Below are 25,236 nucleotides of genomic sequence, written 5' to 3'. Positions count from 1 at the left end.
ATGCCATCATCACATGATTTGTTGGATCAAGCAATAACTTATGTGAAGCAACTGAAAGAAAAAGTGGAAAAACTGAAGCAAAGAAAGGAACAACTCAAAGATGATGGTGAGAATAGTGGAGAATATACTATGGGAAGCAGCGTCTTATCACAACTTTCAGTAAGAGAAACAGGTTCAACTTTGGAGGTGAATTTGATTACAGGGAGAGACAAAAGTTTCATGTTACATGAAGTTGTCAGTGTTCTTGGCCAAGAAGGTGCTGAAGTTGTCAGTGCAAGCTATTCTAATGCAGACGATAAGGTCTTCTATACAATTGTCTCTCAGGTATATATATGTGTGTGTGTGTGCCCGCATATATATTTGATTTTACACTTTATACCTATGGATTCGTTGTTTGCTTACTGACTTCATATAATTCAGAAAACACTAGTTTTCACCAAAAGGCCCTATTCAATAATTTCGATGTAGGAGACCATCCTCAAGTTCCCGAGTGAACATTCAAATATTTGCCCTACATTCATTTTTGAAGGTACTCCTAATGAGATGAAGACCATACCAATAGGTCTTCTACCTTGAAAATAAGGCATATTTTATATGTTGAGGCAAATTTTGAAATGATAACTGAATAGGGGTGAGTTTTGGGTATGATAATTTTGCAATATATATTTGATAGATAATTTTGCAATATATTTAGATGGATAGCTCATCTAAGTGTATATATATAACTATGAACTCGCAAACTTTAAACTCGAACATATATGCAAAAGTATGGAGACATGAGCCAAAATTAATACTAAGATGGAGGGTCAAATCAAAATTTATTTAAAGTATAGATCATATATATGCTCTGACAAATTATTATATCGATCTCTGTCCTTTTGAATAAACTTGATTTGTCACCTTTGATTCTTAAAATTTACTTTTTGCTTTATATAGTAGAAACATTTCGTGCATGCATCATTTTCACACTAAAAATGCATGTGACAATTTGAAGAAGACTCTGTTAATTAACTTGATATTACACTTAATTAATTAGTGTATATGTAGTCATGAAACTAGGCTGTATTTATAAGAAATGGTGACATATACAGTAGCGTCAAATTTTTATTTTTTTATTTTTTCCTGTAAATAGTAGCGCCAATATTTCTTGAACCTTAAACCTAATCATAAAATACATGTCATAATCTTGGCTCCATATTTGTTTCTTTTTATTATTTTATTGCCATTCAGTCATCCGTGACATAGTAAATTAATTAACATCAGATATTATACTGATCTCTTGCAGGCTATCTGGTCTAGAATTGGAATAGATAGTTCAAGAGTGCATGAAAGATTGAAGAAACTGGTTTTCTGAATTATCTAATCTTTGTTTGTTCGTGCATGAGTCACTGGGAGGTATCCAGTTGATGAATTAAGCTCAATTTGTATCTTGGCTTTTAAATTTGAATGTATTGGAATATATATAAAAAATGAGGGGAGTCGTTATACTCCGATAATCTTGTGTTTTTGAGACGCGGGATGAATTATTACTTATGGCTGAATTATTCTTAACTTTGATCTTATTATATATATATTTTTTTTCTTTTTTTTTTTCTTATGCAATTAACACTTATTCTATATAATGTCCCATTTCACCTGGGCTGGAAAAGTTGATGCCACTTATTGTTGGCAAATATATGCTTCATGTGACATTTAAAATATAACAAACCTTGTATTAATATGTTACGAGATAATTAACAATATGCTAAGAAATCATTAATTAAATATGTAACTCTATATTTAATTAAATATGTAAAATAAAGTAATAAAATAATAATAATAAATAAAGAACCTGGACCGAGGTTAGTATTGGATATTATGTCCTTAAGACAGATTCGCCTCACTATGGTGCTAACGGACTCAGTGATGTCTATCTCCCAGGATATAACGGTTTACATCCACCAGTAGAAGCAGTACAAACTCATGGATACGGCGAACCTCCTCCGTGTAATACTCTTTCTAACTCCAAAATGCATCTATACTATATAAATACTGAATTGGGTGCAATCCGAACCAAATGGTTCAGACCAATCTTAATATGGCTCGATGAAATTGGATTAGGGTTTAAGTGGTTCAGATCACTTAACCTATGGTTTGAATCCACTTGGGTTGGGTTCAAGTCTAGAGAGGGAGATAAAAGAAAATGAAATGAATGATTTACAAATGATCTAAAAGGGGGTATTTATAGGCAACAAGGTGCCTTTTCGGGTGGGTGTGTCTCTTCATCATTGGACACAACCATATATATGTGTGTCTCTTCACACTGGACACATCCACTCTAACTAGTTGCAATGGTTCACATGATGTCTGTTCACCAATAGACACATCCAATCCAATAGGCTACAATGGTTCACATGAATAGTTATGTCTGTTGGTTTTGAATTACAACCCTTTAGAAACAGATGCAGCCATTTAGAAATAGATGCAACCCTTTGGAAAAAAAATTAACTTTTAATTTAAGTTCAAAAACTAACTACCCATTTAAAAAAGCCCAGCCCAAAATTAAAGGCCCAATCCAAGATTCCATTTAGTAAAAAGAATAATTGGACTTTACAATTAGGCCCAAGCCCAAGTCTGGCTTATTTAAATTTCAATTGGTTTCAACATTTTTTCTATGTGGGACAAACACTTCCCACATTTTGCATACCCATTTAGGCTTATCAAAACACCACACTTTGGAACTAATTTCTCATTCACCCGAAAACGGATTTGAGAAAGTAAATACATCACGTTCATCTCCTTACGAAGAGAAACGTACTTGTCTAGAGATTCGCAAAAAACTATTAGCGGAATTTATTCCAAATCTCATCCAAAGTTTATGTTTTTAATGCCCCCGTTTCCAACAATCCCCCACATGAATGGAAATTTGCGTAAAATGCAAAAGATGATCATGCAGAAACTAGAGAGAGTATAGTCAGAAAGTTATTACATCGGGATAGGTAGCTTTTGGCTTTGAACATTCCCTAGTGTATTGCTATCGGATTTACTGGCTAACTAGTGAACGCGATGTCTTGAACTATTCAGCCGTTTGTGTAAACTAAGACAATAACAAACACACAGTACCCCTCCTCACAAAGTTAGTTCTTATTGTTGTGTTCATTTTGGCCCTGAACAAGTCCTGGTATTCAATGAGTACTCCAGAAAACATAGCCTTTATAGTTCTCATAAAAGCGGCCCCACTTCACACTCATATAGGTGACTTCTTATTAAGAGTATCCTACCATACCCCACTTAAATTTTCAAGGTATAAGAGTCATTAAAAGCGTAGCTTATCCTAATCTTCATTGTAGGTAGCACTGTCTCATTATAGAAATAAGCAGAAGATTTATATCTTCCCAGTACTTCTGGTGAGCCATTCAGAATTTCTATTGTCCCTTTGAACCTAGATCTTGGGATCTCCAGTCAACTAGGTTGGGTTTCCATTAAGATGACTCGTTACCTTTCGGCTTTAAACCCCATTCCCCTCGATGATCTGTACAATTGCTCTCTAATACAACCCTCAATTTTATATGTAGCCACATGGTTGTATATAGAAATATTATACTCCGTAGAGATTTTCCCAATTGAGAGTAAATGTATATTTTGTGCCCTAAAATTGCTTATTGTTAGCAATATCTTTTTCTTTAGTGGCACAGGTGTAGACTTACTTTGAAATGCCCTCTAGGTGAAGTCTATTGATTTTCTTATTTGATTTATTCAAAATTTCTAATTTTGAGTTATATTAAGAATATACAATTGCACCTTAAATATTTAAGATATATCCACTCTTGGATTTGAAATCTTTAAAATCCCACATCCAGATTGCATCACTGTTACACCTCCAATTTAGTTAAATACCTCGATCTATGCAATATTGGACTTAGGGTGTATCTCAACTACCCAATTTGTTACTTTTCAGTGATCCTATCCTGGATTGAAAATGTGTAATTAAACACAGTTATTAAGATGCCTTACAATCTCAACTAATGATATATTTTGACTAGTATTTATATTTGAGATTTACATCTACAAAAATTAGTTAGGCTTTTGTTATCATAACTAGTATTATCTCAATCTCACACTATTGAGAATATATTATGTTATCAGATGTTAAATCTTTCATATCAAATATACTAATTAGTATATCATTAATTTTTTAAGGCATACAATGACTTATGCATCACATTTATGTCATTGTCTTGGTAAGCTTTAATCCACTCAAGGACTTATAAGCTTGCTACTCTTCAACTGGAACAAATAACTCAGCTCTTCTGTTGGAAAAAGAATTCTTCTAGTTTTTCCATAATATTTTCCTCATAGGAAACAACATGCACTATTGTTATAATACTATAAATGATTTTTGGTTCCATCCTAAAGCTCTTAGGACTTGGAACCCCCCACATTTATAAGTATTTCTCTTAAGATGAGTGACTTGTAACAAATTTCATCTATAGATCATATCTCCCCAAAACTTTAAGATAATCCTGAAATTTTATCTCCAATGTATTTATTATAATTTTTCAACTATGGAAGTACCATATATTAAATACTTCACCTCTTCTACCTTTTCAAGGTTCTATATTCGCTTCTTAACAAGCATATAAAACAGTTTCCAGTGCATATGTACTCACTTTATCTCTAACATATTCTTATAATAATTTACAGACATTATCGTGAATTAATGCTAAAAATATTAATTACAATGGGCTCTAATTAATATTTGCTTTTACATCTTTTGTATTTATGAATTGAGTTATTCATATTTAGGTTTATGTTAAGTCAGTCATATTAACATGTCATAACCTTTCATGTGTCACACATCACATAACTCAATCATTTAAGCAAATAATTATCTTATTATTTAAGTTTTGGATATAATCACCACAGAGTGAGCACTCACTTCTCAGCTATCATCACTAGTTCAAAGTGAGTTCTTAACTATCATTACTAGTTTAGATTAAGTACACTCTTCTCATATCTCACTACTAAGTTATGATGAGAACCCACTTTTCAGCTATTACTGCTAACTTGAAGTTAAGTTTGTTTAGCTATCAATTCTAGTAGTTCATAGCTTTAATACACACTTATCTAAGTAGTCCACCTTAGTAGTAGAGTAATTTGTTTTGAAGAATATTCTTCAAAAACTACTACTTTACAAGTAGTATTATTCCCTCCTACATAAGCAGATATGATGTATAGCTCAAATAGATTATGGCTAAAATGGCTACTCATCACGCTTATGTTTCTTACTATCAAGTTGAGAGCTAGAACCAACTAACAGTTTTTCATCTTCCTCTTAGGTTCTGTGCACCTCATTAATCATTTTAGCTTATAGCTAAGCTAACTAGTTTGCAACTCAATAATATTCTAGCTTTTAGCTAAATTGTACATTAGAGCTAACTAGCTTGGTTTAGCTTGTCTCGGTGTACTTGCTTAATGTATCCATAACATTTTTCATTAAACTCTTTAGAGTTATTGGAAAATCTTTTCTTATTCAGCCAATTCACAGCTATACGTGTCTTAAACACTAGTATAGATCTTTTTCCCTTGACTATTGGAAAAATTGACATAGTTGGACTAGTCAATTTTTGTTTGTTATATTACATACACAAACCAGTTATGAACTCATACAAATTTAATAATATCACATATTAAATAAACTATATTGTAAAATTGAATTACAATGCACACTAAGTAATTCAACTACATAGTTCAATATTATAGTAAACATTTATAAATTCAATATTGAACTCGCATAAATAAATATAGTTTAATATTATATCACATGATTAATTAGATCACATAATTAATTTAAGAAATAATAATAATCAAGAGAAGAATTTGCTTCCTTAAAGCTTTGTGGCTTATTCTCCAATAAACATGTTAGAAAATCAAGAATAAAAGATTTAGACGTTCTAGCCTTCTTACTACCTCTAAGCTCATCTTTATTTTCATTATATGATTTATGCACAAGAAAATGATATGCAATACTGTTATGAGCATAATCTATTAAAGGTTTTATGTAACGATCAACTCCATCACATTGCATGATATTATCTGCTTTGGCCCCGAGTACATAGGATTTTGTTATTGGGTTTTATCCCAAAAGTCCTCATACCAATTGGAGATAACACTACCACATAAAACACTTCACATTTCCCTTTCCTAAGCGGTTATGAAAAAGTGTGGTAATCTGTCAGTACTTTTTGCACCCGTCTACAACACACCCACCTACAAGGTCGTCACATTAGTTTAAGATATTTTATTGATAACATAATTTGCGAAAAGCAAAACTTCCCCCCACAAATTCTGAGTTAAACCAGAATTTATCATATAGCATTCATTATGTTTTCATGAGTGATATTATGTTCTGAAAAAATATTAGCACAAGTGTTTTGATCTTTTTGATAAGTTGATTCTCAACCTCATTTTTATGTTCTAAACATTTCTAAGGTTTTATATTTGTTTCGTAGCAAATATATATAATAGTATCTTATGCAAACTAACAAAGTACCCTTTTCGACCTCTTGTTGATACAAATTTAAGATAATATAATATACTACATTATATTACAAAATTAAAATAATTCAACCAATATTGAATTATATAAATAATTCAATATTCTACTTATATAATATGCTTCAATTTCATATAATATTGAACACATCAATATTTAGCATATTATCATATAATAATGTATATAACATTATTTTATTATATCTCAATTATTAGTATAATCTCTACTTTTTTATATCTAAAATAGAAGAATATAATAAATTCTACGCAAGGAAGAATCTATCTTAAGATTGTTGGTAAATATATGCTTCATGTGACATTTAAGATATAACAAACCTTATACTAATATGTCATGAGATAATTAACAATATGCTAAAAAATCATTAATTAAATATGCAACTCTATATTTAATTAAATATATAAAATAAAGTAATAAAATAATAATAATAAATAAAGAACCTGGACCGAGGCTAGTATTGGATACTATATCCTTAAGACAGATTCGCCCTGCTATGGTGCTAACGGACTCAGTGACGTCTATCTCCCAGGATACAACTGTATACGTCCACCAGTAGCAGCACTACAAACTCGTGGATATGGCGAACCTCCTCCGTATAATATTCTCTCTGACTCAAAAATGCATCTATACTATATAAATGCTGAATTGGGTGCAATCCGAACCAAATGGTTCGGACCAATCTTAATATAGCTCAATGAAATTGAATTAGGATCTAAGTGGTTCGAACCACTTAACCTATGGTTTGAACCCACTTAGGTTGGGTTCAAGTCTAGAGAAGGAGTTAAAAGAAAATAAAAATGAATGATTTGCAAATGATTCAAAGGGGGGTATTTATAGGCAACAAGGTGCCTTTTTGGGTGGGTGTGTCTTTTCATCATTGGACACAACCATATATATATGTGTCTCTTCACACTAGACACATCCACTCCAATTGGTTGCAATGGTTCACATGGTGTCTGTTCACCAATAGACACATCCAATCCAATAGGTTGCAATGGTTCATATGAATAGTTATGTCTATTAGTTTTGAGTTGCAACCTTTTAAAAACAGATGCAACTCTTTGAAAAATAGATGCAACCCTTTGGAAAAAAAATTAACTTTTAATTTAAATTCAAAAATCAACCACCTTTTAAATAAGCCTAGCCCAAAATTAAAGGCCCAATCCAAGATTCCATTTAGTAAAAAGAATAATTGGACTTTACAATTAGGCCCAAGCCCAAGTCTGGCTTATTTAAATTTCAATTGGTTTCAACATTTTTTCCATGTGGGACAAACACTTCTCACATTTTGCATACCCATTTAGGCTTATCAAAACACCACACTTTAGAGCTAATTTCTCATTCACCCGGAAACGGATTTGAGAAAGTAAGTATACCACGTTCATCTCCTTGAGGAGAGAAACGCGCTCGTCTTGAAATTCGTAAAAAATTATTAGGGGAATCTATTCCAAATCTCATCTAAAGTTTATATTTTTAATGCCCCCGTTTCCAACACTTATAAGGGGATGCCTCCTATCTGTGTAGACTGTAGATGCATTTTAAAATCGTGAGCACCAAGACCAGACAATATCTACACAATGTGAAGCAGATCCCGATAGACATTCCTTTTGTAAGTGGCAACAACTTTTTCACATTTTCTACGAAAACCCTAGTTTGTTGGCATGAATATGTAGGAAGCCACTAGGCATTAGAACTGATGGCTATGTGGGATTTGATTGATGTTTGTGATGCGTCCCATCTCCCCTGGTTTTGAAAGTGATGAAGAAATCATTTGAAAGTGTCTTGATTCTTATAGTATTTTGCAACTAACTTAATTCTTGATGTCATTTGAAAGTGTCTTGAACTTTGGCTGCATTACTTACTTAACATTGAGTTGGATAATTTTGTCAGGTGGTACGTTGTGGTGGAACTTTATGATCCTATACACATATGAAATAAGTTTTTTATTGTACCTATGAGATTTTGGAAGAAAATATGATGAAGGTATGGCATCCTTATTTTCCATAGTGTATTATTAGGTTAGACAATTTTAAAAATCTAATGATGCATGACATATATACTAGGATGACAATGATGTATGCCTCTTGATATATATAATGAGAAACCCTGTCTTGTCTTTTGGTAGTGAGAAATGTTAAATTTGGATGCGGTAATAAGAAATGTAAATAGGAAAAGGAAAGAGAAAAAGATGGAGAACACATGCATATACATGGTTCGGCACTAAGGCCTACATCCATGGACAAAGTGTTGCTCCACCATTATATAAAAATATATATAGTTAGAAAACCGTAATTGGTGGAGGATTTTGCTCCACGATTGTATAAAAATATTTATATATTTCAATGTCTTGAACTTTGGCAGCATTACGTAATATTGAGTTGGCTAGTTTTGTCTGGTGGAACTTCATGATCCTACGTATGAAACAAATTTTTTATTGTACCTATGAGATTTTAGAAGAAATATTACAAAGGTATAGCATCCTTATTTTCAATACTGCATTATTAGGTTAGACAATTTTTTAAATCTTATGATGCATGACATATATACTAGGATGGCAATGATATGCCTCTTGACACACACACACACACACACACACACACACACACACACACACATATTTTAGATAATAATGAGAAACCTTGTCATTTTGGTAGTGAGAAATAATATTCAAGCTACTAATTGGTTCAAACAATGTTAATTGTGGTATTTTTGTTTCTCAATCATAAAGGGCTACCTCCGATGAGTGATTGTATCATGAGGGCGTATTTACTGAGCCAATGTTCTCATCATCGTTGAATTGCGAGGATGATTGCACAACCTCATTGTTATAACAAATGTAATGAACCAAGAACAAAATAAGAATCATGATAGAAAAGTAAACATACTACGTGGTTTGGCATAAGCCAGTATCATAATGAAGATTTGGCGAAAAATTTAATTACACAAAAATTAAAAGATTACAAGTTTCAGTCTCCAAATCCTAACTCTTGCTCTTACTTTTCCTCTCTTTCTTGTGATTTCCAGTGTTCTCGATCTCGTTATCTACTCCAAACTCTAACCATCCTTGTATATATTCTGGGCTATAATAGAGTTCTAAACCAAAAAATAGGTCATAAAAATCCCATGGATTGCATTTATAAGTCCCACTATGTATGACCAAAACTTCGAACACCAATTTATAATCAATTCGATCTAGTTTATAAGAGGCTTGTGGCATGTTTGATTCAGTTTTATGAAAATTGAACTGTCTAGAATAAGAAATAGTTCCCAGAACTTGAAAAGGCAATTCTCTATAAACCTTTTTTTGTTTTTGTTTTTGGTTTTTTAAGTTTTTTTTCTACTCAATTGTAATATTTTTGATTTTTCTTATTTTCCATTTTTTTGGGAATTTTTGATTTTTTCGGGGTTATTTATATTTTGTCTCGTTTTGCATGCCGGGCACCATGGGGCGTGCCGGATGGGTCCCGAGAGTTGGTTGGGGCATTTCCTCGAGTTCAGGACTCTTAAAAATGCAATGGTTGTTATTTCGACATTTTCTGTTTTTCAGGCCGGGAGGTCCCTGGTGAATGGGTTGGGGATGGTGTTTTGTGAGGAAGCCGAGAGTAGGTTGGTTGTGAGGTTGGTTGATAAGAGATTGAGGGAGAGGTTGGGTGGGCTGGTGGGTGAGATTGCATGGAGGTCGTGGTTGATGGTGGAGTTCGAGCACTCGAAGCTTGGTCTTCGAGTGCTCGAAATTTGGGCAGTGAGTTGGGTTAAGAAGCTTGGGCACTCGGAATGGGGTTGGGATTGCTCGAGAGTAAGGCAGAGACTTGGGATCTTTGGGTGAGAGAAGTTCGAGCACTCGAAGTTCAACTTCGAGTGCTCGAAGCCTGGACAGTGAGCTCAACTGATGAGTGCATTTAAGTGCAAGCTTTATGAGGGAATTTGAAGATCAATCAAGCTGTTGCATGCAGTGGGCTTGAGTGTTGGGTAGGAGGAGTTCGGATGAATGAAGCTTGGGAGGAAAACTGGAGCACTCAAAGCTTGCATGAGGATTCAAGCATTCAAGCAATGCATGAATGCAATGCAATGATGCCTTAATGCAACATGTGAACCTGAACTCTAACATTTCTTGACCATTTCATGCAATGCAAGTTCTTGAACCTGAACTTAATACAATGCAAGTTCCTTTGCATGCATGAATAAACTGTGCATCATGTTGGCATCAAAGCTGCATGCATTATGATTATGATGATGATAAAAATATGTATATATATAAAGATTTGATTATTGATTATTTATTTATTTATTTATTTTTAACTTTGCAATTTCTAATGCATGGAAAAATTGTCAACTTTCAGAACATCACACAAAGCATGATTGAAATTTCCGGAGAAAATTATAAACTTGCAAATTCATTCCATTCCAATGCATGGGAAATTTTGAAAGTTTTGTTGTGAAACCTTACAATTTTTTAACTTTTTAATCATCTCAAATGCATGAAGAATTTTGAGAAAATTTTCAGACTTTTCATTAAAAATGAGAAAATATGCACATGAGTCGTATTTGAAAAATCTAATGAAATTGCGAGAAAGCGATGGAGACTTCCGAGAATGAAAAATAAGAGTTGAGAAGGTCTAAGAAAAATCAAACTTTTGGCTTTTCTACACCGTTTCCCAGAAAATTTGCAAGGCACGAGCAATTTCAAAGAGAAGGAAGCTTGGAAATTGAAAGAATTGCTTCCCTTGAGTTGCTAAATTTAATGTCGATAGCTAGACAAAGCTAGAGCAGGCACTAATCCTCATAAATTGGATCCGTCAAGAGGACTTCCTCAACTTTTCGGGTTAGGATTGTGCCGTCAATGCAAGGCTTAAGCCGTTGGCCATTTACCTTGAAGAGTGATCCACTTGCAGGATCATGAAGTTAGATTGCTCCATGAGGAAAGACGGTAGTGACAATGTATGGACCATCCCATCTTGACCGGAGTTTACCGGGAAAGAGTTTCAAGCGGGAATTGAAAAGCCAGACCTTTTGTCCTGGGGCAAAAGACTTCTTGACGATGTGTTTGTCATGAAAAGTTTTAGTCTTTGCCTTGTAAATTTTTGCGCTTTCATACGCGTCATTACGCAATTCCTCAAGTTCATTTAATTGCAACGCACGATTAGAGCCGGCTTGTTTGAGATCAAAATTGAACCTTTTTATGGCCCAATAAACACGGTGCTCTAATTCTACCGGAAGATGACATGCTTTGCCAAAGACAAGTCGATATGGTGACATGCCAATGGGTGTCTTATAAGCTGTCCGGTAAGCCCAAAGCGCATCGTTTAGCCTTAATGACCAATCTTTGCGGTCCGGTCTAACCGTTTTTTCCAAAATGTGCTTAATCTCCCGGTTAGAAATCTCTACTTGACCACTCGTTTGAGGGTGGTAAGGTGTAGCAACCTTATGAATGACGGAATACTTAGCAAGGATGGATTTTAGATAACGATTTCGGAAATGAGATCCACCATCACTAATGATTGCTCGAGGCGCACCAAAACGACTAAAGATGTGAGACTGAATGAAATGGATCACGACTTTATGATCATCGGTTTTGGTAGCCTCGGCTTCAACCCATTTAGACACATAATCCACCGCTACAAGGATGTACTCATAGCCATAAGAAGATGGAAATGGTCCCATGAAGTCAATCCCCCACACATCAAAAATTTCAACAATTAAAATGTTGGTAAGGGGCATCATGTCTCTTCGGGACATGGATCCAAGTTTTTGACATCGTTCACACGATTTGCAAAAATTGTATGCATCTCGAAACAAGGTAGGCCAAAAGAATCCGCTTTGAAGAACTTTGTTAGCGGTCTTTTTGGCACTAAAATGGCCTCCACAAGCAAGAGTATGGCAAAAATTTAGAATGCTTGTGGCCTCGGTTTCAGGAATGCATCGCCGGATGATTTGGTCCGGGCAATACTTGAATAGTTCCGGATCTTCCCAAAAGAAATGCTTGACTTGGGAGAAAAACCGGTCCCTCTCTTGTTTGGACCAATGAGCTGGAATTTTGCCAACCGCAAGATAATTGACAATATCCGCAAACCATGGAAGAGTAGAATGTGAAACTTGAAGAAGTTGCTCATCCGGAAAGGAATCACGGATGGCTGGGAATTCTGAAGATTTCTCAATAAGTAAGCGAGAGAGATGATCGGCGATAACATTGTCGGTCCCTTTTTTGTCCCGGATTTCAATGTCAAACTCTTGAAGTACGAGGATCCATCGAATTAAACGGGGTTTTGTCTCTTTTTTCGCTAACAAATGCCTAAGAGCAGCATGATCCGAAAAGACGATGACCTTGGAGCCAAGAAGATAAGAGCGAAATTTATCTAAGGCGTACACCACAGCTAGCAATTCTTTTTCAGTGGTGGTGTAGTTTAATTGGGCATCGCAGAGAGTTTTGCTAGCATAATAAATGACATGCGGAAGTTTATCCACACGTTGGCCCAAAACCGCCCCTAATGCATAGTCGGATGCATCACACATGATTTCGAAGGGAAGAGACCAATTAAGGGGTTTCATGATTGGGGCGGATGAGAGGAGAGTGCGAAGTTTAATGAAAGCTTCTATGCAAGCATCATCAAAATTGAACGGAACATCTTTGGCTAAGAGATTACACAAGGGCCGTGAGATTTTGCTAAAATCTTTGATGAAGCGACGATAGAATCCGGCATGGCCAAGAAAAGAACAAATTTAACGGACTGAATTCGGAGGAGGAAGATTAGAGATTAACTCAACTTTTGCCTTGTCTACCTCGATTCCCCGCTTAGAAATGACATGTCCTAAAACAATGCCTTCTTGGACCATGAAGTGGCTTTTCTCCCAACTTAGAATGAGATTCGTCTCTTTGCATCTTTGGAGCACAAGAGATAAATTTTTGAGACACGGGTCAAAGGAGGAGCCAAATACGGAAAAATCGTCCATGAAAACTTCCAAGAACTTTTCAACCATATCGGAGAATATGGACATCATGCACCTTTGGAATGTTGCCGGTGCATTGCATAAACCAAAAGGCATGCGTCGATAGGCAAAAGTACCAAAGGGACATGTGAATGTTGTTTTCTCTTGATCTTGGGGGGCGATTGCCACTTGGTTATAGCCGGAATAACCATCAAGAAAACAATAGAAGCTTTGGCCGACTAACCTTTCTAGGATTTGATCAATAAATGGGAGTGGGAAATGATCCTTCCTAGTTGATGAATTGAGTTTCCGATAGTCAATGCACACACGCCACCCGGTGGTGGTTCGTTGTGGCACGAGCTCAACCGCTGAATTTTCAACAACGGTGAGACCGGATTTCTTGGGGACAACTTGTGTGGGGCTCACCCACTTGCTATCAGAGATAGGGTAGATGATTCCCGCATCTAGCAATTTGATCACCTCTTTCATGACCACTTCCTTCATATTTGGATTTAACCGGCACTGGACCTCTCTAATAGGCTTTGCGTCCTCCTCCATATGAATGCGGTGCATACAAATTGAGGGGTCAATTCCTTTCAAATCTGCCACTGTCTAACCAATAGCTTTTTTATGCTCTTGGAGCACCGCTAAAAGGTTGGTCTCTTGGTCTTTTTGAAGGTCCGAGGCAATAATGACCGGAAGGGTTTGCTTTGGACCAAGGAACACATACTTGAGATGGGCCGGGAGTGGCTTAAGCTCAAGTTATGGCGGAGATAATAATGATGGGACCGGAGGAGTGGTGGAAAGTTGGGGAAGTGGTTCTTTTGGAATTTTCCAAGGAGGTACATCCATGATAGCATTAATATCAAGCAAGGAATTGACTTCTTGAATGGCTTGATCAACATCAAAGTTTGAGAAGTCAAAATGGGACATGCAAGTTTCAAGAGGATCTTTGCTTAGAATGAAGGGGAGAGATTCTTCGACCACTTCATCAATGACATCCACAAGAAAACAATCATCCTCACTGGAGGGATGTTGAGTTGCATGAAAGATGTGGAGTTTGACTTGCATGTTTCCAAAAGTAATGTCCATCACCCCGGTTCGGCAATTAATTGATGCATTAGCCGTGGCTAAAAATGGCCTACCAAGGATCATGGGAATGTGCTTTTTTGGGTCATGGACCGGTTCCGTATCAAGAACCACAAAATCTACCGGGAAGTAGAATTTATCCACTTTGATGATAACGTCCTCGAGAATACCTCGTGGATGCTTGACCGATCTATCGACAAGTTGCAAAACCACGGAAGTCGGCTTAAGATCTCTTAAACCAAGTTGTTGGTAGACTGAATATGGAATTAAATTCACACTAGCCCTTAAGTCAAGGAGGGCCCTCTCGATTTTGGTGTCACCAATGACGCAAGAGATTATGGGGGCACCCGGATCCTTATACTTCGGAGGAGTGCTGTGCTGAATGATAGCACTAATATTTTCAGTCAACCTCACTTTTTTTGGCAAATGATTTTTAGAAGTGCGTTTTTTAGTGCACAAATCTTTAAGAAATTTTGCATAGGGAGGGATTTGCTTAATAACATCCAAGAGGGGCAAGTTAATCTTCACTTGCTTGAAAACTTCTCACATGTCTTGAATTTTACAATTCTTGTTCCCAAAATGTGTCGACTCTTGAAGACGTTGAGGAAACGGAGCTTTTGGCTCATAAGTAGTTTCCACATTTGGGGTGACATGTGTGGGATTTCCGTGAATGGTATTTGGACAAGACTTTGGATTTGAGGAGCTTGGATTTGGATTTTTCAACGGAGGGTTTTTCTCACTTGTGTCTCCATCAACCTTGTTGTCTACCACTCTACCACTCCGAAGGGTGGTGATAGCTTGAACTTGTTCATGAGTCGGCCCACTCGGAGGAGGGGTGTCATCAATTACATGCATTCCTCTAGGATTTTCAAAAGGTTGAGAGGGAAGCTTGCCCTTGTCCTTTTGAAGCAATTGATTCACCGAGTTAGCTATTTGGCCCACTTGAGTTTCGAGATTAGCTATGAATTGAGTATGAGAGTGAACCATTTGGAGAGTAGGCTGCAAGGATGTCAAGAGTTGCTTGTTGGCATCCATTATTTGCTTATTTAATGATTCCATCATTTGCTTGTTTGTAGCTACTATCTCATTAGTTGGACACACAGGAGGTTGATTGGAGACATTTGGATTGTAAGGAGGACGGTAGCTTGAAGAGGCTTGGAAAGGTCTACCTTGATATTGAGAAGAGGGCTGATTTTGCCGCCCTTGGTTTTGGAATTGAGATTTTTGTGGGGCTTGTTGCCGCCACGAGAAATTCGGATGATCTCGCCAACCCGGATTGTAGGTGTTGGAATATGGATTGTTCCCGGGCCGCGAGAACATGGCATTAGCTTGCTCTTGGTTAGGATTGGGAAATTGCTCCGGTGTGGGGCAATCTTCCGAGAGATGGAATGGACTAGTACATGAAGCACAAACTGAACTTGCCGAATTTTGAGACAATGAAGGAGGAAGATGTGGTGCCATCAATTGGTAGAATTTATGAGCGATGGCATCCACTTGAGATGATTCCTCCCTTATTGATTTTGGTTGACAAGGGTTGGTGTTCTTTGCAATGGTTGCGGTCGGAGCCCTACGAGAATTATGTTGAAGTGAATTTTCGCTTAAATTCTCAAGTAGGGTCCAAGCCTCATCCGCATTCTTGGACATGAACATCCCACCACAAGAAGAATCAACCATGAATCTATGGGTTTCGGTCAAGCCGGCATAGAAAGCTTGCACTAATTGCCATTTTGGGATCAAATGATGAGGACATTTTCGAAGAAGATCTTGTAGCCTTTCCCAAGTCTCATGGAGTTGTTCTCCATCAACTTGAGAAAAACTTAGAATGGAACGCCTCATTTGGTTGGTTTTACTCACCGGATAATACTTCTTAAGGAATTCTTGTTGCAATTGAGCCCAAGAAGTAATGGAATTGGGAGCAAGGGAGTTCAACCAATATTTTGCCCTATCCTTTAGGGAGAATGGGAAAAGATGGAGATGAAGTGCATTGTCCGGAAAACCTCTCAACCGGATGGTCGAACAGATTTCAAGGAACTCATCAAGATGCTTATATGGATTTTCATTATCAAAGCCATGAAATGATGGAAGCATTTGGATGGTGCTTGATTTGATCTCATATTGAGCTGCATCGATGTTTGGCATTACTATGCAAGAAGGAGAAACATAGGTGGTAGGAATGAAATGATCTCTAAGAGTCATTGGTTCTACATTAGGAATTTCAGCCCTTTCATTCCCCGGATTTCCTACGTTATCCCCCATTGTATTGAATTCAGTTTCAAGATCCCTTGTAAGAGTAGGTTCCCTAAGGTTCCGTCTAAGAGTTCTTTCAAGTGAATCTATATCAATAGGCGAGTCAAGTGTGGGTAGAGAGAGTGACCTACGGCCAAACATCAACAACAAAGCATAAATTCAACAACACAATTCATCATCAATACTCCACATACGATGTTCCTTTTCTCCTCAATTATCAAGACAGAAAATAAATGGCCACGACAAGGACCGATGCTTGAACACGAAACTAAAACAATAATATAGCCTCAACAAGGGCTTGCAAATAAATTAACTACTTCTAAGCTTAACACATGCACAATATCCACAATTCGAAACTAGAAGTCACGAGACTTACCTGGGGTCTTCTAGACTTACAATTTGCTAGCATTCCCACGGCGAGCTTCGAGTCCCTAGGATCTCACTTACAACACAAAGACGGTTAAAACACACAAGAAATATTCTCAAAACACAGTATTCACAATCAAACTAAATTTAACCCTAAACTTTGGTTGCTAAACCGTTTGCAAGTCACCGGCAACGGCGCCAAAAATTGATCGGTTGATCAACTATACATCAACCTTCGCAATAGCACGAATCATTGTAAAATAGGGCTATTGGTCGGGTAAGTCGAACCACTGGGACTGCGCTAATCTATAACAACCTAAGTGTCTAGAGTCATTTTAGAGTGATAAGGTGTAATAAAGAGTTGTTGATTGGTTTGTCACTAAGCTAGAAATGTAAAGATGCATAAAATAATAAATGGAAGGAGATTAAAAGGAGTGAAACTTAGGTGGAGAGGACTAGGGAAATGAATCCACCACACACCTCATAAACATGCTAGCTTGCAATTAACTTGGGGAGCTACTTATGTAAATGACCATGATATGTAGAGATGCATGATAACTACACTATCTTCAAGAAGTTCATACAATCAAGAGCCAAGTATAAACCATCTAAGTATAATCCCCTAGGAATGGCCTATCAAATCCCTTACTTTGTATGGTAAATGCACATGTAATCAAAGACTAAGTATAATCCATCCACGGTTGGTATGAACCATCTACTTAATTACATTAAACTAGGGGTGTAGTATGGTTCATCGTTCCTAGGAATGGACTATCAAAACCTTCACAAGACATGCCAAAAAAACCATTTCATAATCTCATCTCCATTCCCACTATGAAGATGCAAGCTATAAAATCATGAGAGAATATAACCTAAAACAAGATGATAAAACTCAACATAATCATTAATAGAAATTAAGATCCATTACAACATGTGTAGAGCTCTAGATTATGAAAAATACCACATACATACTTCATTCTCCAAATTAAGAACAAAACTAGAGTATGCTTACAAGGGAGGCTTCATCACCTCCCTAGAAGAAGAGTTAGTTACCCATTGGAGCCTTAGAATGAAGAAGAAGCTTGAACTCCATCTCCAATTTTCGAGCTCCCCTTTGTTAGCTTGAAGAACTCCTTTCTTTTCTCTCCTCTCTCTCCTCTTATCTTCTAAAAATGAATGATAGGATGCATGTGGCCCTTAGTTGCCTTATAACTTTCAACCAAGCTCTCTCTCTCTCCTCCAAAGACATTCCCAACCACTCCATAAAGAAGGAGGGTGGAAATGTGGAAACCAATGCACAAGTGGGCTGAAGAGGGGTTCATTTCCAAGCTGCAATCTGGCTGATTTTCGAGCACTCGAAGAGTGGTCTCGAGCACTCTAAATTAGTATAATGTGCAACATGCTCTTCTTGCTCAGCACTGACCTATTTTGGTAAAACTGCTATAACTTTGTGCTCCAAACTCCGAATGATGATCTGTTCGAAGATTTGGAGAGCTGATTCAGTGCTTTAAAAACTTCATGTTTTGATGAAGACCCAATTCTCAAGTCTGGTTGGTCGAAAATGGGGAGAAAGGCAGTACTTCAGTGCTGCCAGGCAGTTCTGCGCACCTCTGTTAAGAAGATCATAACTCTCTGTTCCGAACTCCGAATGATGAACCGCTTGAAGATTTGGGAAGCTGATTCAGAGCTCTAAATATTTCATGTCATGATGGAAGTCCAGTTCTTGAGTTTGCTAGGTCGAAAATGGCGACAAAAGTCAGGTTCTACCGCTGCCAGAAATTCAGAATTGGCACCCTTTTTGTTCATAATTCCACAAGGCATCATTTTTGCTTCCTTTTTTCACTTTAACCTGAAAATGCACAAAAACATGCAAATGGAGTTAATCTACATAAAATAATCAATTAATGGACTTTGTTAATGTAATTTAGGGCGCCTGAATATACAGTATTCAGCGCTTATCACTTACCTACTTTGAAGAGGTAATACTGTTAGATAAAGTTCACGGATCATGTTATTAGCTCATAATTTTAAACATTTTGATCTACATTTCAGCCAATAAGATCACCTTTGGCACCAGGCATCCTCATCGCTGGGATTGTTCCATCATAATCGTCAATATTTAAAAGTGCACTGCATCCTTTGCGTCTGACTTTTCGAACAGCAATTGGAGGAAGTTGCAAGATCATTTTTAAGAAAGGAGATGATATTCGGCAAGACCAGTTGGTAAATGCCTAACATTTGCTTTTGCATTTATAAAATATTTAGGAGACCTGTAAACTTGTTTGTGTCATAAAAGTAGTGTTCTTTTCTCTCTCCGTCTCTTTTGCTCTCACACAATCAAACATGCAAAAGTTTTTTTTTTTTTCCTTTTTTTGTTTTTGTTTGGGGGGTTGATATTCTGGTGTGATACTGATATGTAGTTCTTGTAGGTTGTTCAAATGGTATAACTTATGGATCGATTGCTTAAATTGGAGAATCTTGATCTACACTTTAACTCCATACAGAGTACTAGCAACCGGACACGATGAAGGCATGCTGAAATTCATACCATCTAGTTCTTTAGCACAGGTATTATATCATATGAATCCTTGGCATGGAGTTGCTTCTTGTTTCTTTTAGCAGTCTCTTATCTTGTGGCTTGTGACGCATACCTTCTTGCTATTGGGTTTATAAATTTGATTGTTTTTTGTATCCAGATTCTCTCAGAACACCATAGTATTATAAGTTTTCTGCAGAAGTTCCACCCTGATGAGGATGGACCATTTGGGATTACAGCCACCTGTCTGGAAACATTCATAAAAAGCTGTGCTGGCTACTCAGTCATCACATATATATTGGGAATTGGAGACAGGTGATTATTCATTGATTTGGAGAATGGACAGTGATGCCTTAGCTGCTGAATATGATATTGTCTAATTTTATTCTTATATAATATATATATTGAAGAGGGGGATCACAGTAAGAATGACCCTATCACTTCACAAATATCGTGAATTGTGATATTAAGCTCTATTACATATCACGAGCAGGTTCTCAATAAGATCCTTAGACCCCAGTGGTTGGAAATTTAAGACGAAATAGAAGATGTGTTCTTTTACAGTTAGTGTAGTGCTAATGTCTATTTGTTTTTCTTTGTGTGCTCCTATTGGGGGTCTTAACTTGGCCTGGATTTTGAACCCCAACCTAGACGATCCCCATCCCCCTCACAACTTGTGTTCTATCTTGCATCACTAGTTTTTCACATGTTGGTGTCAGTTCAAATTCATTAGACTGAGAGTGGCATTTTTGGGTATATGTGTTGTACTATATAAATGGAGAGTGATCTCCTCTTGTTTCTATTGTCACTCTTAACACTATACACGTTCAATCCAAATGAAGGTTGATTTTCTTTTATTGCTTGTCTGCTGCGTAGAACAGCATGTCAGTTGCTCATATGTGATCTCATCGTAATATGTTATGTCAATTATTCATGTCTTAAATTGAAGTTCAATTCTTAAGTCACAAGTCTTCTTGGTCTGTAGGCACCTTGATATTCTTCTCCTTTGGGATGATGGCCGCCTCTTCCATGTTGATTTCGGTTTTATTTTGGGTCGAGACCCAAAAAGCCATTTCCACCACCAATGAAGCTTTGCAAAGAAATGGTTGAGGCTATGGGTGGAGTGGAAAGGTATTCTTACCTTTTAGAAGTAATTATTTATAAAACTTTGGAGCTTTTGGCGTGTCATGTTAGTTATACGAGATCCAATCAGATTTTTGACACAATTTGACTCCAGAAAGCAAATTGAGTCATTTTTTCCTCCTGCAGCCAATACTATACCAGGTTCAAATCCTACTGTTGTGAAGCATAAAACATCCTCCGGAAATCTAGTAACCTAATATTGAATCTGTTTCACCTCATGGCGGGTTCCAATATTCCCGATATTGCTTCTGATCCTGAGAAAGGCATTCTAAAGGTGGCTTCCTCTCAATACTTATTTGTTAAGGATATATGATTGTTTATCTTGTTTTGACCAAGTCTCTGTTGATGCTTATAGCTTCAAGAAAAGTTCCGGTTAGACTTGCACGATGAGGAGTGCATACATTTTTTCCAATATCTTATCAATGAGAGTGTCATTGCTTTGTTCCCTCAAATGGTGGAGACCATTCATCGCTGGGCCCAGTACTGGCGTTGATCCAGCAAATGACTAGTAATTTATGCCTCTGTAAGTAGATCTATACTTCTAAGTTTGTTTGTGGGAGTGTCTTTCTGCAAAATAGATTACTCGAGCATCAACCTAGACATGTTTTATGCTGAATTTTTGAAGTAAATAGGAGTTGGGTACAAAAATTTTGTTGAAACCACTGGTTTTGGGCTGAATGGATGCTGCCGCCCCCATGCTGTTGTGTGCCCCTGGCACATTTATTCTTTGTAACATTCTTGTGGTCATCCATAGAATAAGATACCTGAAAGCATCAACTACTCCAGAGAGTAAGCAAAAAAAAAAAAAAATGGTTCATGTTCCTTTCTTCTCATCTTTGTAGGTGGAGACCCTACAATACTGGGTCCTATTTGATCCTAGTGGCAAGGATTGTTAAAAGTCGGTCCGATGATTGAAACTAGTGGAACATCTAGAATAAGTTTTGTACTTTCAGTGGTGTCTCTGAAAATCACTCTTTTCTCTTTGGTCAGATTGATCAGTCAAGAACCGAAAGTTGGCTTTTGAAGAGTTAAAGCTATATAAATTGTACATAATTCAGGTCATTTAGGTCTCCCAGTATTGAATTGGTTCAGAATAGTGTTTCGATTTTTTATTATATTTGTACATATTAGTTTCAATTAGTTGTAAACGAATTTGAGATATTGGAACATGTGTTCTCATAAATTAATGTTATGTTTGGCGTGCAAGAATGGAATGGATTACTAAGGTCATTCCTTTCGAATGAAAAAAAATTTGAAAATCCATTCATCTCAATTTATGGAATGCCCGTTGCATTCCCAAATATATATATATATATATTATTTTTTTAATGAAGAATTCAAAATTGAACCACTGATTTCAAAGTCTAAATACCTACACCCCTTTTGAAAGAAAAAATATGATACGTGAATTCATATGTCCCTGATGTGCCAAAAAAAACACGTCTCCTAGGGTTTGACAAGCAAAAATCGGCACCTCCCCTAGAATTAGACATTGTGATCACGTGGTGATTGATAGAAATGAAATTATGTGACAATTCAACCACTAAGTTGGTCCCCTAAATTACATGGCGGATAAACCGGCGCCAATAAGTCTGTTTTTGCACGAAAAGATTGAATCCTAAGCCTTTCTTTGTTGGAAAATAATTGAACCTTGAACTGGTTTTTGTGCCATGGGATTACTTACCGTGTCTTTGAAAGATAAGACGACCATTTTCTCAATCATCCTTGAACAGATTAGAACCACCATTTTTTATTTCTTTCTAAATTACCATTTTGTGAAACACGAGTCTTGTCCACTGACAATGTCATTTGCAATTGTTTACCTGACTAAAAAAAAAAAAAAAAAAAAAAGAAAAACCGTTCTGGGAAATGCAAAAAATTTGTGAATGAAATGAATGTTTTTATTTATTTATTTTTATTTTTATATATAAAAGTCTTGTTAAGTTTAATTTGATTTCATCAAAGGATTTAAGTTTTAACAATTCCGTGTTAATATCGAAATTCAAGTACACATGTTAAATGGTTAAACATTGGAGGGCATTTCACTTTTCTCCAATTGCACTATAAGTTTAAATGAAATGGCAATTCTAACTTTAACTTTTCAAATAAATGATTATTATTTTTTAAATGACACAATGGTCAGATTTCCTCTTCTTATCACTTGAAAAAAAATTGAATAATTTTGCTTTTCTACCGGACCAAATAAAAAATTTATGTTGACTAAATTGCTTCTTTTGACCTTACCGTAAAAAAAAGTCAACTGTTAAAAAAATTCTCTTTTGATAAAAAAGAATATATATATATATATATATATATATATATATATATATATATATTTGTTGAAGAAATTATCTCTTTGTTTAAGATTAAAAAAAAAACACAAGACAAAAAGAGGATTCAAAAAAAATATATCTCTAGGACTAGACTGAAAAACTGTTAACTTTAGTGAATTTTTAAAAAAAATTCACCTCTTTATTGGATAAATTATCTTTTTCAATTGTAACCGAAAAAAGTCACTATTTGAATATATTCTCTCTCTTTCGATTGTCAAAAATAAAATTATTAGTATAGAATAAATTATCTTCTTTGAGAAAATTATCACTATAGAATATTTGAGAGGACCTCGAAAAAAAAAAAAAAAAAAAGCGCAAAAAATAGTAAAGGAAGTAAAGAAGGTAAAAAAAAAAAAAAAGAAGAAGGTATAATTGTATAAAAGGTAGTTATGCATTATAAAATAAAGGAATATGCATTAATAGATTCAAGGACCTTCTTGTCATTTCTTTTTAAGAGAAAAAGGTAAACAGAGTGCAATTGGAGAAAAGTAGAAAGACCTTCTTATCATTTCCTTTGAAAGAAAAAGATAAATAAAGTGCGATCGGAGAAAAATAGATTAACAATATGGCTTCCTTTTAAAAAAATCTAAAACTTGGTCAAACTTTAATTCAATAATTATTGATATAGTCCATCAAGTTGAGTAAGGTTATTAATTATTATTATTATTATTATTTTTTTTTTGAGGTTCTGTTAGATCCGGCACAGATTATGGCATACATACAACTGATAATTTCTCAACAACAACAAAACTAAAATTCCGAAAAGAAAAAAAGAAACAAAGAAACCAAAACTGAATAAACAAAATTAAAATTGTAAAATCCATTTTGGATATGGCTTAGCAATTTACTTATTAGATTTTGAAACTTAGCAAACTCAAGACAAGTTCAAAGTTAGGAGTGTTGGGAAACGTGCTAGTTTTAAAAACTTTTCGAGGGATTTAAATTCATAGATCTTGATTCATCACATAGAGACAAGTTTTATGCAAAAAAAAAAAAAAAAAAATATGATGTATTATTCAACTAAAAGATTGAATACTTACATCAAGGTTTGAGTAAACCTCAGATCTCTCCTCTAAAGTGAATGTTCTCACTTATTGTAGATCCCTTTTGCTAGACATCTTTTCCATGGATCTCCATCTTCTTGGTAATGGTCTTGCCTTTAGGAATCACTCATAAGCCTCCATGAATGACCTTGGAAAACTAGGCTTGTGGGAGCCTCCATTAGATGAGAACATAAACCCTAATTTTCTAGAGAGAGAAAATTTATTCCTTTTTCCTTCTCATAAAAATCACCCCTTAAAATATACATAGACCATGTATATTTATAGGCAACATAAAAATAAAGAAAAAGGAAACAACAAATCCTTTTCCATCTCTAATTCATATGTCTCAAATCTAATATGATTCCAATATCAAGTTGGGCTATGAGTGAGAATCCATTGGGCCTATTATTTTATTGGCTACAATGAATTAATAATTGGCCCGATCCATGGACCCAATTCAATTAATTCATAAATTAATTTCTACTCCACTAAAAGAAATTAACTGAACTCCAATTAAATAATAAATAACCTCTAAGTCAATATTGCACTTTGACCCCTCTATGCATAATTAGTTATCGGATAAATATAGCCATCAATCCGACTACTTAATTAATATATTTATTTTGGTACCTTTGATTATTTCTGGCTCGATCACAATAAAACATTTGTTTGACAAAAATAATAATTTAAATAAATAAATATATAATAAATCATTTTATCTAAAAACACACGAAGGCCTTCGAATTTACTTTGTGATCAACCATAATCAATACAAAATAAATACAAGTAGCAATGATGCAAATATTGAAAATATAACCCTCTAACTATTAATTACATAACTACCCAAAGTGTCGGTCTAAGGATCCCGAAGAATCCGCCGAACAAATCAAAGTAATTATTAATTAATAAAAGAGTCTATACTTTTCTCATGCTTAAGAGTCAAATGCCATGACGGTGATAGGGAGTAATTGCATACGACGGCTCTCGCAATATATCTCAACC

General features: G+C 35.7%; 1 pseudogene; it reads left to right on the top strand.

The window, feature by feature from the left end:
• Nucleotides 1-21,949, top strand: LOC132304875 (phosphatidylinositol 3-kinase, root isoform-like; annotated as a pseudogene).
• The last annotated feature ends 3,287 nt before the right edge of the window (nucleotides 21,950-25,236 follow it).

The sequence above is a fragment of the Cornus florida genome, unplaced genomic scaffold (assembly GCF_030987335.1).
Source record: "Cornus florida cultivar Cherokee Brave unplaced genomic scaffold, ASM3098733v1 CherokeeBrave_3.0.0_Hap2_Chr04, whole genome shotgun sequence".
NCBI lineage: Eukaryota > Viridiplantae > Streptophyta > Magnoliopsida > Cornales > Cornaceae > Cornus > Cornus florida.
The sequence above is the reverse complement of the archived record's forward strand: the minus strand, read 5'-3'. Positions and strand labels throughout refer to the sequence as shown.